The following is a 17,810-nucleotide window of genomic DNA, read 5'->3' as shown; positions in this document are numbered from 1 at the left end:
TTCAACATTTCTCTCTTCCATATTCTGGCATTTATACGTTAGGGCTTAGAAAGGACGGCTATGAAAACAGGTATCATTGACCTAACTTCTCAGAGGTAGTTCTGCATGTGGATCTTAATACACCACCAGAGATAGAGCAGCACTGGATTCACTCTTCACCATGCCTTTTCAGGGTCTGTCCCTTATAAGGACAAAGCACATGAAAAGAATAACACGTAGTATTTTAATCACATTATCTGCCACTCTAGGCAGGAGCTCCATGATATCTAGAAGAAGCTCAAAGAGGACAGGTAGCCTGAGGATGCTATGGTGCTATCACAGGGCAATGAACATCGTTTGTTCTCTAGAACCCTCTTCTCCTTCCTCCAGCAATAATATTGGCATCATCATTCCTGCTTTAACTTCATAAGCAAGGCTTCATCCTCAGGGTTGAAGAGTGTGTCTGAGGCCAAGCCAAAAGACAAATCACACTCCCCTGGCCACTGAGATTTGGTGAGTGGTAGACACATGACCTAACCCATTTCAATCAGAGCAAGTCCAAGAAAGTCTACATAAGCTCTCATAAAAGAGGTGTATTCTTCTCTGTTGGAGCTTCTGTAGCCATAATGCCACCACTGGTTAGATCAGATAAAATTTGGGGGCTTTTGTCCACTTAATGGGACTTGAGGAATACATACTGGGATCTCTCTTTGGGGATAAATGTATTGGAGTCAATCTCTGTTGTCCCTACTCTAGCCAGAATGGCAATGTTTTAAACCCTTAGCATAAAGTGCAGAAATCTACACCTCAGAATTTTATCTGGCTTTGATTATTCTCTAATACAAATGTAATGTTTGGTATATATATTTTTAAAAATCAGCATGAACTGATATTTATTACACAATGGAGTTAAGATTTTCAACAAAACATAAAAGGCTTACTATGGCAGTATCATGTTCCATCAGGCACAACGTTGGATGGATTTATTCTGGCATCTTTTCACTGTTTTAGTGGGGAAATCATATATTCAAAGAACTCAGATGCAAGAGACTAGACCTTAGAGTTATCACAGCTTTGTATTTCTGTTCATGCCTTATACATTTAGTCAGATTTAAGAACAATATGGTCCTATGTAACCAAAGATTAGACTCTGAAAACAACACATAGATCAATATCATCATGTGGTATGGCTTCATCACATTCATTATATTCCTGAGTTATATAATATGATAGATTATCTTCAAAATATACCAGGACTCTGATCACCACTCATCATCTCCACCATCACATCCAAGCCACCATCATTTCTTTTCTGAGTTATTCCCAAAGCCCCCTAGGCACACTTTCTCCTTCCAAACTTTTCTCATATATAATCTGTTCTCTGCAGAACACCAGAAAATTCTTTCTAAAAACTAAAAATCAGATCACACCAGAACTTAAGACTCCCCACTGTCTTCCCATTGTAAACTCTTTATCTATAAGGTCCTCTTCACTCAATTTGGCCATGCCTAGTCATCCAACCTCAATGCCTACCACTCAAACAAACATCAGCTCTGCCGCTGCCCTTGCTCGTCCCTCAACATCCCACATGCCATCACTCCCCTAGGCCTCTATTCCTGTATACTTCTGCCTGTGACACCTGTCCCCTTAATTTTCCCAAGCCCTTGCACCCAACCCCCATCCCTTGCTTCATTCCAGTCACAGCACAAGTGTCCTATCTTCAAAAAGTCTTCCCTGGATACCTTATTAAAAATAGCATCCCCTTCCAACACGTACTACCCTCTTGTTTTATTTTCTGCAAATCCTCTGCAACTATATTATCTCGGTGACTTGTTAATTATCTGTCTACTCCATTGAAATGTAACCTCCATGGTCACAAGGATGTCTGCCTGTCTTCCTGCTGAATCATAGCATGAGGAAAATTAGCCTGCCATCTATAAGTTACTTGATAAGTATTTAGTGAATGAAATCAATCAATCCTTCTATAATATGATCCAAAGATAAATCAATGTTCAGATACTAAAAAATATAATGACATAGTTAAAAGGCAACTATTCTTGGTTCTGCTTGGTAAACATCCAGTCAGCAGTGAAAGGCAAGCATATTTGCATATTTAATATTTTGTGAACAAGGTGATTTTATTTTGAAGCTGTTTAATAGGGGAAAAAAAGCACCTCTTGATTGGATGCGTACATACACTCATGCACACATATACACACATGCAAACTACAGTGGTTTCTGATGTCTTAAATAATTTGAGCACGTTTTTACCTGAAAACATTCCTTGGTATTAGCAATGCCATGCCTCACCCAGAGAAAAGAAACATACTGATATTTCTCTAGGAAGGAGAGCAAGTCACAGCAGCTTCCAACATGTCAAAAGATCAGGGTGTGTATATGTAAGATGTGTGTGGATTTTTATGCCCACACACAGTTTTCACACAATATACAAATAGAGAATAAACCAACATGTTCTCAACCAAGAAGAACCAACAGGTTTCCAAAAAATGTTCTGAACCTAAGTGTAACAAAAGAGAAGACTGGAAAAGCTACAAAAGACTTGCCTCTTAAAAATCTGTTATGATTTCCCAACAAAATGGCCTTTTGCTTTGCCTATAATTTCTACTGTATGGCTTTCCCATGTCCCATCAGCAGCGTGTAAGAATGCTAATTAATTTTCACCCTCTCCTAAATGAGGCAATATAACTTTAAAAAATCACTTCCAAATAGGTAGTTGAAAACACTGTATCTCATCACTTTAATTTGGATAGTCTCTGAGCTGCTTAAAGTGGTATTCACTCATGCTCACCTTTCTCACAAAAAGGAGGAAGATGGGTATTTTAAAGCTCCACAGGAAGCCAGGTGAAATCTGGGATATGTAGCATAATGAAGAAATAAAAGCCACTACTTCTAGTTAACTAGGAGTCAGCCCAGGTGGCCTCTGTGAAGTTCTTTCTTACTCCTTCTGTTGTCTGTTTGTTTTTTTCCTCCTCAGCCGTCCAGTGAATAATAGCAATATTTTGCATTTACTTTACAATTTACCTCGTATACTTGTTTTCTTCCTCAATTATCCTTTTTTTCAAAGATTTTATTTCATTTATTTATTCATGAGAGATACAGAGAGAGAGGCAGAGACAGAGGCAGAGGGAGAAGCAGACTCCATGCAGGAAGCCCGACGTGGGACTCAATCCCGGGATCAGGATCACACCCTGAGCCAAAGGCAGAAGCTCAACCGCTGAGCCACCCAGGCGTCCCATCTTTCTCAACTATCTTTATAAAAATTCTATAAGCCGTACAAGGTAAATGTCTCTATTTTCCAGATAGGATTCAAAAAACAAACTTTCCCTTGATCTCTTAGTTATTAAGTAGTAAAGTCCAGACCAGTAACTGTGTTTCCTGATGGTCTGTTGAAAGCTCTTTCCACCACACTGTATTCCCTCAAGATCCACCAAGTGGAAAGATACAATTCAACAAAGAAGAAGGAGAAGGAGGAGGGGGGAGGAAATAAAAGAGGGAGGTTGAGGAGAAAAATAAGGCCCATTTCTGCCAGTGCTTATTCTCTACTCCCTCCCTCATGGCCTCTAAACTCCAACTATAATTACCTTGTTGTACCCTCAATGCCACACCCAGGTGAGCCTGTTTGGTTTCTATGAGGTGTTTTTTTTTTTTTAATATTTTATTTATTTATTCATGAGAGATGGGGGGGAGAGAGAGAGAGAGAGAGAGAGAGAGAGAGAGGCAGAGGGAGAAGCAGGCTCCATGTAAGGAGCCTGACTTGGAACTCGATCCTGGGTCTCCAGGATCATGCCCTGGGCTGAAGGCAGCACCAAACCACTAAGCCACCCAGGCTGCCCGGTTTCTATGAGCTTTAACAAAAGTGTCAATTATATTATATTGAAATTCTATTTCAAGGTTTATCATGAATGCTGGTTTCTACAAAAATTCTTAATTAATAAGTGTTAGAAAATACAGCTTTCAATCAATCACCATAGGACATAATACCAAGGGACTCTTATTATTCCTCTTTTTTTTTTTTTTTTTTTTTTTCTTTCCAGGTTCAGGGATACTAATCCAGACTGAATTAAGTTCAACAGTATCCTGAGGTCAAGTTTCTGGAATAGAAACACCAAGGGCACAGAATACTTTAGGAGTACATTTGAAATCTGCATCTTTATTTTGTTCCAAACCCAGGGATGAACCTTTGCACAGAAAGATTACTAGAGCTTTCAATGGGAAATCACTCTCCCTAGGTTCCTCCAGCCCAAGCCAAGATCCACTCATCTCTTCGACAACTATATACATTGTGCCAGGTGCTGGAGATTGCATGAATGAAACACACTGTTCTTGTTCTCTAGAGATGTATACTAGTGAGATAGATGGACAAAAATAAGCATAGTTATGATTGACCATAAGTATTGTAAAGGGAATAAACAGGGGCACTAAAGGGGCCTGACAAAGGCACCATCTTTGGTTAGGGTGGCTAGGCAAGGGCTCCCTGGAGAGTGAGTCTATGACAGAACAGTCATCAATGAACATTCCTTCCCTGACTTATTCTTGCCTCATTCCACATTCTTTTCCAAGTAGGTGGCTGATGAACAGGTCAAAACCTAAATATACTGTGGCAGGAATGGACTGGACATACCAAAAAGGTTGCTTTAGAAATCAGTCATGAAAGGGCACCTAGGTGGCTCATTGCTTGGGTATCTAACTCCTGGTTTCAGCTCAGGGAGTGATCGCAAGGTTATGGGGTCCAGCCCTGCATTGGGCTTCATGCTCAGGGGGAGTCAGCTTCCCCTCTCTCTCTGCCTCTGTCCCTTCCCCTGCTTGCACACACACTCTCTCTCTAAATACATAAATCTTAAAAAAAAAAAAAAAAAGAAAAAGAAAAAGAAAAAGAAAAAGAAAAAGAAAAAGAAAAATTAGTCATGAAAATAAAATCAACATATAAGAGCCAGAAACGCCAACCGGTGCAAAAATGGCTTCTTTATATCCCATCAAGGAATCATTTCTCTAAGATGACAAGAGGTATATTGCCAATAAGTCCACAATTCTGTTTCCAATTAATGCAAACTTATAATATTCCAAACTGTTATTAGATTTCAATTAATAACCTGTGATGCCTCATTAATGCAAATATGCTCCTAGTGGTGTGAAACCTTCATTAGTGAAATGGGTCCAATGACATGACTGTTTCATATGATAATGGAACTATGATTAAAAGGCACAATTAATCATTTTCTGCTTCTAAATGATCTCTATGACAGTTTACTTATGCCTATATGAAACATGTGCTTCCTGCTAAAAGCCAATTTATATTTAAACTATTCAATGACATAAAGAAAAGCAGAAATATCACACTAAAGTGTCTCTTATAGTGGCAGAGAACCCAGAAGCACACTGGGCTCTTCAAGAATAAGAAGGGCCACAGAGCCAGTACCATTCTCCATTCCATATAGTACGTCCTTTTCAGATATGAAGCAGAAGGCTGTGAATATCAGCTATGAAGTTGGGTGACAGTGCTGTTAGGTTGTCCTCCATGTATTCTCCCATTACTTAAACCCTGAACTTCTCCCCCTTGCAAGTTCATGAGCCAAACATGACAAAAACAGGATACCTTCAGGGATGGTAGAAGGTCTATGCCCCATTTCCCCACCAGTGAAGCTTAGACATGAAACCAAACCACCTGGAACACTGTTACTGCTTCCTCCCCAGCATCCTTTCCCAATTCTGCCCATTACACTGGTTTCCCTTTTCAGAACCATCCCTCCCTCACACTTGCATAGTATTGGTCAGGTGGTCCAATATAAACTCTTCCTCAAGCACAGGGGAGGGTCATGAGCCAGGATGGGCCATTGAAATACTCCAGTACTCAGCAAAGTAATGGATCCAGTGGCTCTTGAACCCAGCAGAGCCTCTTGGGTCCTTCCTTGATTCCTTTGCCATTGCTAAAGGCTCCATGCTTTGGATGTAGCTTGTTATTTGTGATTTTTATAGAACCTCAGAACCAAAAAAGTAAGCAATTTAATAGGGTCACTTGTCCCATCCAAACCACCACCCAAGTCAAGTCCAACCCACTCCTATTCTCCCTGTCAGCCTCCAGTGTCACTTATTGCCAAGAGACATAAGCTGTGCAAAAGCCACACATTTCTCCCTCTTAAGTAAATAGTAGCTTTCAAAATCTATTGAGATTTCTTAATTGTTGCTTAGTAACCATCACAAGACTAGAACTATTTTCTAGCTTAAAAAAATAATACTATCAAAAAGATCACTTAGATATTTAAAATTAAGAAAGTGTCTTAAAATGGAGTTGTTTAAAAACTGAGTTATTATGGTAGCCTAACATCAAACACACAATCCTAAAAATTTAAAATAAAACAAAAGCCTCAGGGATTCTATTATAAGAGCACAAGCCAATTCCTCTTCAATATTTTGTAGAACAATGTACAAATTCTGACTCTATTCCTCATGTCAATAGGAGTAATACCGGATCCTAATTAAGGTGCATTAATATGCTAGAAAAATTCTACTTCTTTCATATACAGTTATATATTAGATGCATAAGATATAAGCATTAGATATGGCACTTTTGGGGGAAGATTTTATTTATTCATTCATTCATTCATTTGTTCATTTATTTATTTATATTTATTTATTTATTTATTTATTTGAGAGAGGAGATGGGAGGAGGAGGGGAGGGGAGGAGAGGATAAGAACAAGCAGAGAGAGGGATCCCTGGGTGGCGCAGCGGTTTGGCGCCTGCCTTTGGCCCAGGGCGCGATCCTGGAGACCCAGGATCGAATCCCACGTCGGGCTCCCGGTGCATGGAGCCTGCTTCTCCCTCTGCCTGTGTCTCTGCCTCTCTCTCTCTCTCTCTGTGACTATCATAAATAAATAAAAATTAAAAAAAAAAAAAAAAAAAAAAAGAACAAGCAGAGAGGAGAGGCAGACTCTGCTGAGTAGGAAGCTGGACCCTGAGATCATGAACTGAACCAAAGGCAGACACTTAACTGACAGAGCCACCCACATGCCCTGATATGGCACTTTTGATTACAAGGTATTTCTTTACTTAAATAGCTATCCCTATTGATTAAGGATATGATTAAGAAATAAACACTAATTTATAAGATATACAGGGCATAGTAACAGTTTCAGTGCACATTCCTACAATGATGAGTGAGTATGGGTTGAGGGTTGCAAGATGGCCCCGGACACTTGGTAGAAAGGAGCACAGTGAATGATTAGCTATGCCTGCCAAGGGGGTAGGATTCAGCATGGTAGCAGGCACACTAAGAGTCTGTTCACTCTCTTGCAGCATGGCAAAGTCCAGTTTTTCTGCCAGTGGTTTGCTTGATCTTTGAGAAGTTGCAATTCCCTGGGTCTCGGTCTACTCATCTTTAAAATGAGGGTTTTGATGAGATGACCTCTAAGGTCTCTTCCATTCTGAACATTCTATGATATTCTGAGGAAAGAATAATCACTGCCTTTGTGATTAGCAGCCGGCAGTATGGTGTGTGGCCAGCTAAACGCAGGTGGTGAAGTGACCATACACATGAAAGCTCTAAAAGAAAGGGAGGGTGAAGGAGGGGGATCCTCTCTGAGCTGTTCCATGGGAAACTTGGCTTGGGAGATAATGCCTCAAAAGCAAATTAATATTCCAAGAAATCAACAGTCCATCATCTTCTCACTTAACTATTTTCAAAAATTCTTCGTAGAGTTATTTAGCAAAAGTCCCAGGTTCATGATGAAAACATTTTTTTTTCTTTACCTTTCAGACATGTCTGCACCTCACAGATGGAAGCGTGCAGGAGCCTTAGTCAAAATGTTTCCAGCTATAGAACCGTGAAAGTCACTATCTCACAGACAGGAAGTACAGAGATTAGGCAGGCTCTGTGACTTGCAATGTCATGGAGGGAGTCGGGGGCCAGATCTTCTGAGTTCTCTGCTTTACAGACCTTGTGAAGGCTCCATTCTAAGGCTAGTTCCCCACACGGTGATCAGATGACTGCCAGGAGCAAATGGTGCTCTGTGCTTCTTGTTCAATTCCTGAAAAAGACTGCTTTTCTTTCTGAGAAGCATGAGCAAGCTTCCCCTTGCTGCGCTGTGGCCCAAATTGGTTCAGACCGACTCATCTTTGAATCAATATCTGGCAAGGATGATAGAATTACTCCAAATAGGGAGCAAGGCAAGAAGGGAGAGAGGAGGGAGGGAGGGAAGGGAGAATGGGAGGGAGAGAGGGCAGAGAGGTGTAGAAAGGGCTCCAGATGAAAGGATGCTGGTCTGACACAGCTCGGGCTCACTTTAGAAGCAGGTCTGGCCCTCATAGGTAGCCACAGCATTCTCCTGCTGGATATAAACAATCTCACAGAACACCCAACAGCTCAGGAAAGGCCACTTCAAGATTAAGTAAGAGAAGATAAGGCTACTTCACAAAATGTCTAAACACCTGACAAAAAAAGTTACTGTATAACCCACAAAATACCAATATATCCTCCTCCTTTGGCCAAAATGAGTGACTGCTGCTCCTTCTGCATTAACAGCATTAGCTTCACTCTACCCTGCCTTCCCCATAGAGAAGATTTGTTGAGACACCCAATAATAGAACAGGCCTCCACTTTATGAGAGCACCCTGTCCAGAATGAATTCACTTCAATGGACCCTTCCCAAATTACCTGATCAAAGTCCAAATGCTTCTAACATGCTCTTACTTAGAGGTCCCATGGTTCTCCATGGTGTGTGTTCTCCCTCCTGGAATAAATAATAAACCCAACTTGTTCAACTCCAACTATGATTCTAATGGCCTATGGCTGGAAGGCATTAATATTGGTTTTAGACTAACGTTTGCCAATCTTCTTTTTTTTCCCCCATTACTGCTCCCTCCAAGATCCTCTTTAGACATTTTATTCCCTAATTATCTCTAACCTATGAAATTTTAATACCACAGATATATTGAATATCTACTTATTTACTGTATACAGATCTGTGCTTTATACATACAAAGAATAAGATCTCAGCAAACACATATACAATACATACTCATGAACCAAATGTCATATTGTTTAGGCTAAATTATGTGAGAGTAGAATAGATATTGGAGAGTCTACCACAATATGTTAAGAAGTATGTACCTTAATAGTGATGCATATTTGTAGGAGAGTAATAATAATCATTAACATTTTTAGTGCTTTCTATTAATTTTTAATTATAAGCATCAGTTACAAAAATTGATATTTTAATACATCTATTATTTTTCATGTATTTTAACTCATTTCATCCCCCCCAAAACTTTTGTGATTGGTACTAGAATTACCCCCATTTTTAAGGATTTATTTATTTGAGAGAGAGACAGTATGTGCATGAGTGGAGGGGGGAGAAGAAGAATCTCAAGCAGACTCCCCCACTAAGCGTGGAGCCCGAGGCCGGGCTGTATCTCATGAGATCATGAGCTGAGCAGAAATCAAGATCAGACACCCAACCAGGGCAGCCCGGGTGTCTCAGCAGTTTAGCGCTGCCTTCAGCCCAGGGCATGATCCTGGAGACCCGGGATCAAGTCCCACATTAGGCTCCCTGCATGGAGCCTGCTTCTCCCTCTGACTGTGTCTCTGCCTCTTTCTCTCTATGTCCCTCATGAATAAATAAATAAAATCTTTAAAAAAAAGAAAAAAAAAGATTCCCAACCAATCAAGCCACCCAGGCACCCCTAGAATGATCCTCATTTTAAAGTTGGGGAAACTGAGGCACAAAGCAGTTGAGTTTTGTGCCCCAAGTCACACAGTGCCTGAACAGTGGAGATACTACCACATGACTGGACCCCTAACCCAAGGGGGACACGCTGTTAACCTGGAGGATACACTGTCCCATACACAATATCAATTCTATAAATACTTGCTAAAATCATGAATGAGCAAATACACAAAATGATTTTAGAGACTGTACTTCTAAACATTTAGGAACAAATCAGTGAAAATTTATGAACATGGAGATAAGACCTAAAAATAAGATGCCCATTACATAGAAAACCATGGTAGCAGAAATCTTTTGGGGGATTTCATACCTTGTGTTTCATGACTGTCAAACATTTCAGAAAACAAAACCCTGCTGTATGTGTGCATGTGTTTGCCTAACTAGAAAATCCCTTGATTTGGAAAGGCAGGGAGCGGGGCAGAGTGGGTAGTAAGGATTTTTTTTCTTCCTAAAAATAAACAGTTAAAAAGTGACGATCACATCATACAACTAACAGTCAGCAAAGTTCTGGTTTACCGCTGGCCATCCCGGCTCATTTGTGCTCAATTTTGCTGCTGTAGGTTACAAAGCCAAGACTCCCTGATCCACATAAGACCATACTTTCTACATCTTCAGAGCATTCTTCTCCAGGAAGAAACCAGATTTGGCACTGTTCATTTTTTACAGGAATCTTTGTGTTTCTGGCATTGTTGGAAAACTCAAGATCCTTAAAAGATGTGTCCTCTTCTAAAGTCAAGTGATCCACTCCCAGGACTTCTGCTCAAGTCAGAGCCTTTGGTTAAGCTGATTTTACATCACCGAAGAGGGAAGTAAAATGGTGTTTGTGATGAGCATCTGCTGTTTTGTTAAAAATGTGGTTAAAGACATTAACAAAAGTGACATTACCAGCTGTTGTAATGTCAAGCAGCTTAGCTAAACAGTTTTTTATCAAATGACAACATATGACACCCAAATCAATTCCAAACCAATAACACATTGTTACTTGTAAAACAGAGCTGAGGGGGAGGGCGAGCAGAGGAGCAGGGGAAGTTAATTAAAACACAAATTCAAATTTATCCTGAAGTAGGAAGCACAGATAACATGATACTGATCATTGTGACAATTTTTTTTACTTCTACTTCCAACAAAGCAAAAGAGGACCATCATCCATCCCATATTTTGACACAGAAACAACAAAATTTTCCTCGTAACATCCTTGTAACGGCAAAAAGGTAGGACAGTGAATTTCTGGCTGTTAAAATCTGACTTGGCTTCTGCCCTTGAGGCACGTACCTCCTGAGGAATGTAACAATCGGGAGAGAAGACCAGTCTTGTGTGGCTATGTTCAGCTCCTCTATTTTTATCTGCCCATCATTTTTAATTATCAGGCCATTAAAAGGTGGCAGATCAGCAGCATTGCCAACTGTGTTGTCCTTATGGCTAGAAAGTCTGTGACAGTTGATACAACCAACACCCTCCCTGTATTCATCACAGAGCTTGTAAAAGCAAAACTGCCTGCCACAGTCATGGCCAGTCCTGAATAAATGTTTAATTTCCACAACTGTGACCAGGGGAGGGCCTGGGTTGTGCCCAGTGCTTAGGAATCTGTGGGTCTTTCCTATTTACAGTCATCAATGATGCAATTCACAAACGCCAGGCCCACTGACCAGGCGGGAGCTGGTCCTGCTTCAGTAAGAGTTGACGTGGCACCGTCCACAGCAAAGAAGCCACTTCCAAGGGCATCGTTCCTCCCGGAAGAAACACACAGGGGCGTGCTTTGGGGAAAGGATGTTTGCCAGGAACAGAAGGTACACTGCACGTGGAGAGAGTTTCAAGATCAGTAACTCAGGAGGGACCTCCATTTGGGGGGAGAAAAACACACCAGAACCAACAGAAGAGAAAGAAATAAGCAAGCAGCTGTGTGGCCCTTTTTCTCCTAAATGAAAGGAAGACGGGGCTGAAAGTCACAGTCAGCATACAGAGACACACAAAGACGGGGCACCTGGGAAAATCAATGTGCATTAGGCTTGCTTGCAGCTGCTTCCTCTGGGATCTCACTGTGGTAGCGCAGGGGGGATAAATTCACCCCTTTTTGGCACAGGTGGACTGTGCATCACTGCTGAGAGTAGAAAAAAGGCCAAGTTGGTAATAACAGCAAGAAGAATGTAAGCCTGATACCGGGAAGAACTTCCAACAGCAAAGCCACAACCAGTCTGTACTTGGCAGTCTGTACTGCCAAGAGAAATAGATGAGGGAGAAGGGTAGGAGAGGAGAACATGAAATGTCAAGAGTCCACTCTCCAAAGAGACAGGAAAGGGCAGAATGACCTCTTCAAGGTCATTCTAACCCTATTACTACAGGAAAGAAAAGCTCCCTTGAAGGCACTTGGTTTTAGATTTCCAATAGAAGAAAGACCATTTGCAGTATTAAAAAAAAATTGTTTTGTCATTTTCTAGTAGCCTCTAAGGCAGACCTTTTACTTTTAAAACTAATTTTTACATTTTCCACAGTCACCTGTTCAGTTAAATCCTCTGTGACTAAAGGGCTAGATTTGGACCAATACCAGAAGCAGGGGTCAGTTACGAAGGCTCACATTTGCTTCTTTATTCATGGGGTCATTTATTCACTCATTTACTTAACCAATTAACGCTTGGAGTTCAGACACAGTTTCTATAAATATTTAGAAAACAGAATGACAGTGGGATTCATAGTAGGGGGGAGCCTGGTTTTCTCCTCTCTGATTGCATTACCTGTTGAGTGCTCCATATTTGCCAGCTGTCCTCCTACAATGTTACATAGAGGATTTTATTTCATCCTAACACTAACTTTGTGAGCTGTGTTTCATCTTTACCCGCTGTAGCGATGGCAAACTGTCTAGAAAAGAAATGGCAATTAATAAGAAAAAATTAGGATTGGAACCCAGAAGTGATTCCAGTATCTAAAATGTTTAGCACTATGCTATATTCCTCCCTACAGATTTCTAAAAATCACTCGTGTTTATGAGTAAATCCTTAAACAAGAATGTTCTCCTGTGGTTTCCCTGGATATCAGGAGACCTGAATTATAAATGGAATTCTCCACTCAGGTAAATATCTGAACCACAAGACCCACTAGGATCTTTCCTATGGAGAAAAGACTCAGGCTCACAACAACCTGTCCTTACGGCAAGCTCTAGAACTTAAAACAAAACAAAACAAAAAAACCTCTAGTAAGGAGAATCCCAATTTCTTATGGAGTTCTCCTGGTTTTCGGTGAGATCCCTATAGCCTAGATCAAGACTAGAGCCAAGATGGAAAAGCTGTGCAGAAGACACAGTACTTGCATTATCTCTCTTACTCTCCATGTTGGCTCTCCAAGATGAGCACTTCGGTCTCCACGTGGAAACAAACGCAGGACTGGCAGGTCAAGCAACATGACCAAACTTACCCAGGTCATAAGAAAGAGAGCTGATATATTCCAGCCCAGCTTTATTAGGCTCTGAAACTTGTGTTCTTTTCCATGAGTGACACATGCTACCATGTCACCTCCAAAGGTAGGCATCTACCTTTACCATACCAGAGTTCCTGAACTCACCATTGATCTCACTCCCATATGAGATGTCTTCATAGTCACTTGGGACCACCTACATATTCCTAGAGAGACCACAACCTCTTCCCACATGCACATTTCAATCATGCTCTGCATGTCCAGTCTTCTCCTGCCACATTGACCTCTTCCAGTTCCTCCAAGACCCTGTGCCCCTTCCTTTGTCCATGTGTCCACCTGTCTAGAATGTGTCCCATCTATTTCCACCACCTTGCTGACTCCTGTCTATCCTTCAGGACTCTGTCAAGGAAGCTTCCCTATTGTCCCAGGTCAGACCAGGCCCCCATGCTCCAGAGCAGAGCTTTCCAACCTAGGCACAGCTGCCATTTGGGGCCCCATAATTCTTTGGTGTGGGGTCCATCCTGTGCGTTATGGAAAGTCAGCAACACTCACAGGTGCTAGAAGCATCCACTTCTCAGTCATGATACCTGAGGCAGTCCCCAGGCATTGCCAAATGATCTTGGAAAGCAAAGTCACTCCTGGCTGAGAATCACTCATCTACAGCTTTTTGGAATCACTTTCTGTACCTTGAAAGCATTGGCCCCAGTGTGTCAACATGTGTTTGCCTGTGTCATTATTTGACCATTTTGTCTACTTGACAATGAGTCCAACAAAGGCAGGGGTAGAGTTGGCTTCTTCTCATCCCTGCATACCTGGTATTCAAGATAGTACCCTGGCTCAAAGCGGGATTCCAAGAAAAATTCACACTTTCTGAATTTGTACCTAAGAAGGGCTGGGTCAGATATCACATACTAAAATCAGTAGCTGATGGAAGATTGCTGAAGCTTTTTTTTTTTTTTTTTTAACACAAAAATTATGCCACCATAGTTAGGATCTGGGAAGACATATCACTCGGCAGGATGAACACTGACCAAACCACCAGAACATCAGGACAACTTCCTGCCAAAAAAGGAGGTAAGAGGTTATTAACAGTGTCCCTGACAGCACATGAAGATGACAGAATGACATCCCACCAAATGTCAGTGGGACCCTAATTAAAAGAAGAACGTGTTCTTTGGCAAGCGTTGTCGCACAACCGTGGCACTGCTGGCACGCCGCACATCACACCGACCTGAAAACACACATCGCGACCTGGCATCTTTGCCCAGCTGTGCCATCTCATGTTTCCCTGATGGAAATGAGAAAACAATGTAACCTCAGCTGACAGGTTTATTAAGACACAGAAGACATTACAGAGGCCCTTTTGACATTATAATCTCTAACACAGTCAGAGGGAGATGCCGACTTGCCATCATTATTTAAAGTAATTGGTCAAAAAAAAAAAAAAAAGAGAGAGAGAAAGAGAACATTCCTATAAAGCTGTCAAGTTAATTATTTGGCCTACAGGTGTGTTGGGCACCCTTGACTCACTGCCTATGGTGGCACTTGCCAGGGCTGTGCTGCGCTCCCCTGTCACCCCACCCCTACCTCCCTCCTCTGGGGACAGCTGCATCTAGAGCAACTAGAGTAAATTTAAGGCAGAACTCTATTGCTGCCAACCTTTCCCTTTGCCCAATTATATTTTCATGCTGGTCCAGCTCTTGATACATCCCTATCACACTCTGGCACTTTGGCAAGCCAAACCCCACAATTTCCCAGGACAGATAGCCCAGATGAAAACAACCAACCTGTGCTACATGAGGCAGAGTATCACAACAGAAAAGCAAGTTCTAGTCAAACTGAACTTAAGTTTTTAGGAAGCTGAGGCCAGTGGTCAGAGGCCCAGATATTTTCACAAGTCAGGCATATAATTGAAATGAGTCAAGCAAGGCACATGGGAACAAAAAGGGAGTGATGAAGATTCAGAGAAACAGGGCTCGCAGAATGCGAGCTCAGCATTACCACAAAAACCCACTCTGCCAGGAAACCTGGTGACACTCATGACCAGGGCCACAGCTTACTGCACACAGAGTGGACACTCAGGTTGGATTTATGGTATGAATGCATTCCAATCCGAGAGTCCAACTTGTTCTTTCTGGGTTCTGGGTTCCATCACCAGAACACATTTTAGGTGTTGGGTGACTCACCAAGAACCTTAAATCTCTGGTGCTTTCAACACAACTGCCACATGGAAAAGTGCTAAACTTATTCAGAAAGTTAAAAATGGAAAAGAAGGGTGAGTTGGAGCCACTGATGCATGTAGGGAACACCTTTTAATGTCACTTCGGGAAATGCAGAATCCACAGAGCTCATTGTCATAAGTGATTTTATTTCCAACGTGTTATGGGTGGGCCATAATCAAGTTTAAAATAACTTGAGAGACCATAATATTTTATAAGAGGCTTGGTAGCCTGTCAGGTCTAGAAGATGAAGACTAAGAATTTCAAATGAGATTATGGTGATATACCTCTATTTTCCAAAATAAGAGAAGGAGAGAAAAGCATTGCCCCCGCTGCTCTTCCTCCAAGAAATGGACTCTTTTCCCCTCGCTTAGCACTCACGGAATATATACGTATACATATAAACTCAGAAACTATAGAATGTATGTTGCTGGTCAAAAACCAAGCAGTTCAGGGATCCCTGGGTGGCGCAGCGGTTTGGCGCCTGCCTTTGGCCCAGGGCACGATCCTGGAGACCCGGGATCGAATCCCACGTCGGGCTCCCGGTGCATGGAGCCTGCTTCTCCCTCTGCCTGTGTCTCTGCGCCTCTCTCTCTCTCTCTCTCTCTGTGACTATCATAAATAAATAAACATTAAAAAAAAAACAAACAAGCAGTTCAGCAGGGCATAACAGGAAACTACTGATCCCAGTACTCAGAGATCTCCTCAGTGAACAATTTCAGGTAGGTAGGCAGGCAGGTAGGTAGGTAGGTGTAGGGCGGGGGGTGTTACAAATGGGATCATACTGCCATAGAGCACCTCCTCTTTCCTTCAACATCTTGGGCATCTTTCTATGTCCATGAATATATGTCTGCTTTGTTCTTTTTATCTACCGCTCAATAAAAATCTACCTTAAAAATACAGAGGGCCGACACTCATCTCAGCGCTCATCATGGAAAAGTTTCTGTAATATAGGCTCTTGCTTATCTCTCCCATAGGATTAGGCTTAAACAAACTATCAGAATCAATAGACATGACTGACATTGGCTTCTGTTACAAGGATTTAGTTTTACTTAATTGGATTGGTTAAAAAAAAAAAAAAAAAAAAAAAAAAAAAAAAAAAACCTCTTTAGAATGGCCTGAGTATAAGGGAAGGAGGAGAAAAGCATCCCAGAGGAATGGAATGTGAGGAATGGAAAGTGTATTTTTGAGGTAAGATTTGGGAGAAGAGTTACAGACCTTAAGGGTTCAGATTTATAGGGCAATTATTCCTAGGTACCAGTTGAATGCCTTATATAAACTATAAGAATTAGAAAGTAGACTCATCTTTGGTTGTTATTTCCACCCTTCAGAAATACTTGTTCTCAATAGAAACATACATCAGATGTGTTCAATGCATTCAACATGGGAGGCAGTGTGCTGAGCACTGCCGAGGGCCTATCTCATTTAATCTCCACACTCTCCTTGAGAAAAAAAGGACTATAATTATCCAAGCAATCAGCCTCTATAACCAGGACTCTATGACCATCATTTTATATCTTTAAAAATCCCAGAGATTTAAGAACAGGAAAAAACTTGTATTGCCTCCTTCATGCCCTGGGTTTTTCCTCCAAAGGGTGGGAAGGAAGCAAATGTTTATTTTTCTTTTTGCCTAATTAGCTTTCTATTGTATTTAGGAGGGCTTAAGGCAGCACCCCCACCAATTTAAATTAACAAAGATTTAGGGCTGAGAGGCAAAGAGCAGGAAGGAAGGAATTTCAGAAACTTGTACCCATCTCCCAAGAGAAGAAATGTTAACTTCCTCGGCATGGCCAGGAGTCCAGTTACTGTAACGCTCCTTTGAGACCACTCACTACTCCTCAAATACACCAAACACAGCCCACACTTGGGTATTTTGTTTGAGCTAATTCTTCTGCCTGGGAAGCTCTCTCCCTCCCCAATTTCTCACTTCAGGAAGCTCTCGCTCTCAAAGAGTTCTGCTCAAATTACACCTCTGCCCCCAACACGCTTATTCCATAACATACTCTGCATTATCTTCAGCACCTATGACTACAAAGTAGCATATAGAGTCAAGTGTTTAGTGACTGTCACCCTCACTATAAATCCCATATGTATCCCCAGTCCCTGAAACAATATCGGTACAGGCTTAATAAGTATTTGTTGAATGAGAGAATAAACCATGTACTACATTAAAATCACCCTTTTAGAGTTCTTGCAGGCAATCTAAAATCTAAGTGTCTGTGGTGTATACAAATAAGTATGTGTATATATACAGATACCCACCCACCCATACATACATATTTGCATTTTGTAGTTTAGACTCTTAGATCATCACCAGTTGAGGAGACTCAGTAATAGCATACCACTGACCCAATGGTGTAAGCCAGTTGAATTCTAAGCACAGGACCCGTAGGGTACTTAGACGTTGCCATAATTTTGAGAGAGGACAGTGAGTGAATAAGTAATGAGTAACAATGTTGTGTTATT

The 17,810-nt window shown here is 41.4% G+C and overlaps 1 protein-coding gene and 1 long non-coding RNA gene across 4 annotated transcripts in view; one reads left to right on the top strand and one right to left on the bottom strand.

Annotated features, from left to right (window-relative positions):
• LOC111091295 overlaps window positions 1–8,167 on the top strand; it is a 28,952-nt gene extending 20,785 nt beyond the window's left edge. Inside the window, exons 3-4 of one of the 2 annotated variants that reach the window (XR_005374846.1) lie at window positions 4,035–4,289; window positions 7,752–8,167. This is a non-coding gene — a long non-coding RNA (uncharacterized LOC111091295). Of the gene's footprint in view, window positions 1–4,034; window positions 4,753–7,751 lie in introns of those variants that run through there. The other variant, XR_005374845.1, reaches the window with a different exon arrangement.
• FHIT (fragile histidine triad diadenosine triphosphatase) overlaps window positions 1–17,810 on the bottom strand; it is a 1,445,250-nt gene that overhangs the window by 397,622 nt on the left and 1,029,818 nt on the right. The window lies entirely within an intron of this gene.

This window comes from Canis lupus, chromosome 20 (genome assembly GCF_011100685.1).
Source record: "Canis lupus familiaris isolate Mischka breed German Shepherd chromosome 20, alternate assembly UU_Cfam_GSD_1.0, whole genome shotgun sequence".
Classification (NCBI taxonomy): Eukaryota; Metazoa; Chordata; class Mammalia; order Carnivora; family Canidae; genus Canis; species Canis lupus.
The sequence above is the reverse complement of the archived record's forward strand: the minus strand, read 5'-3'. Positions and strand labels throughout refer to the sequence as shown.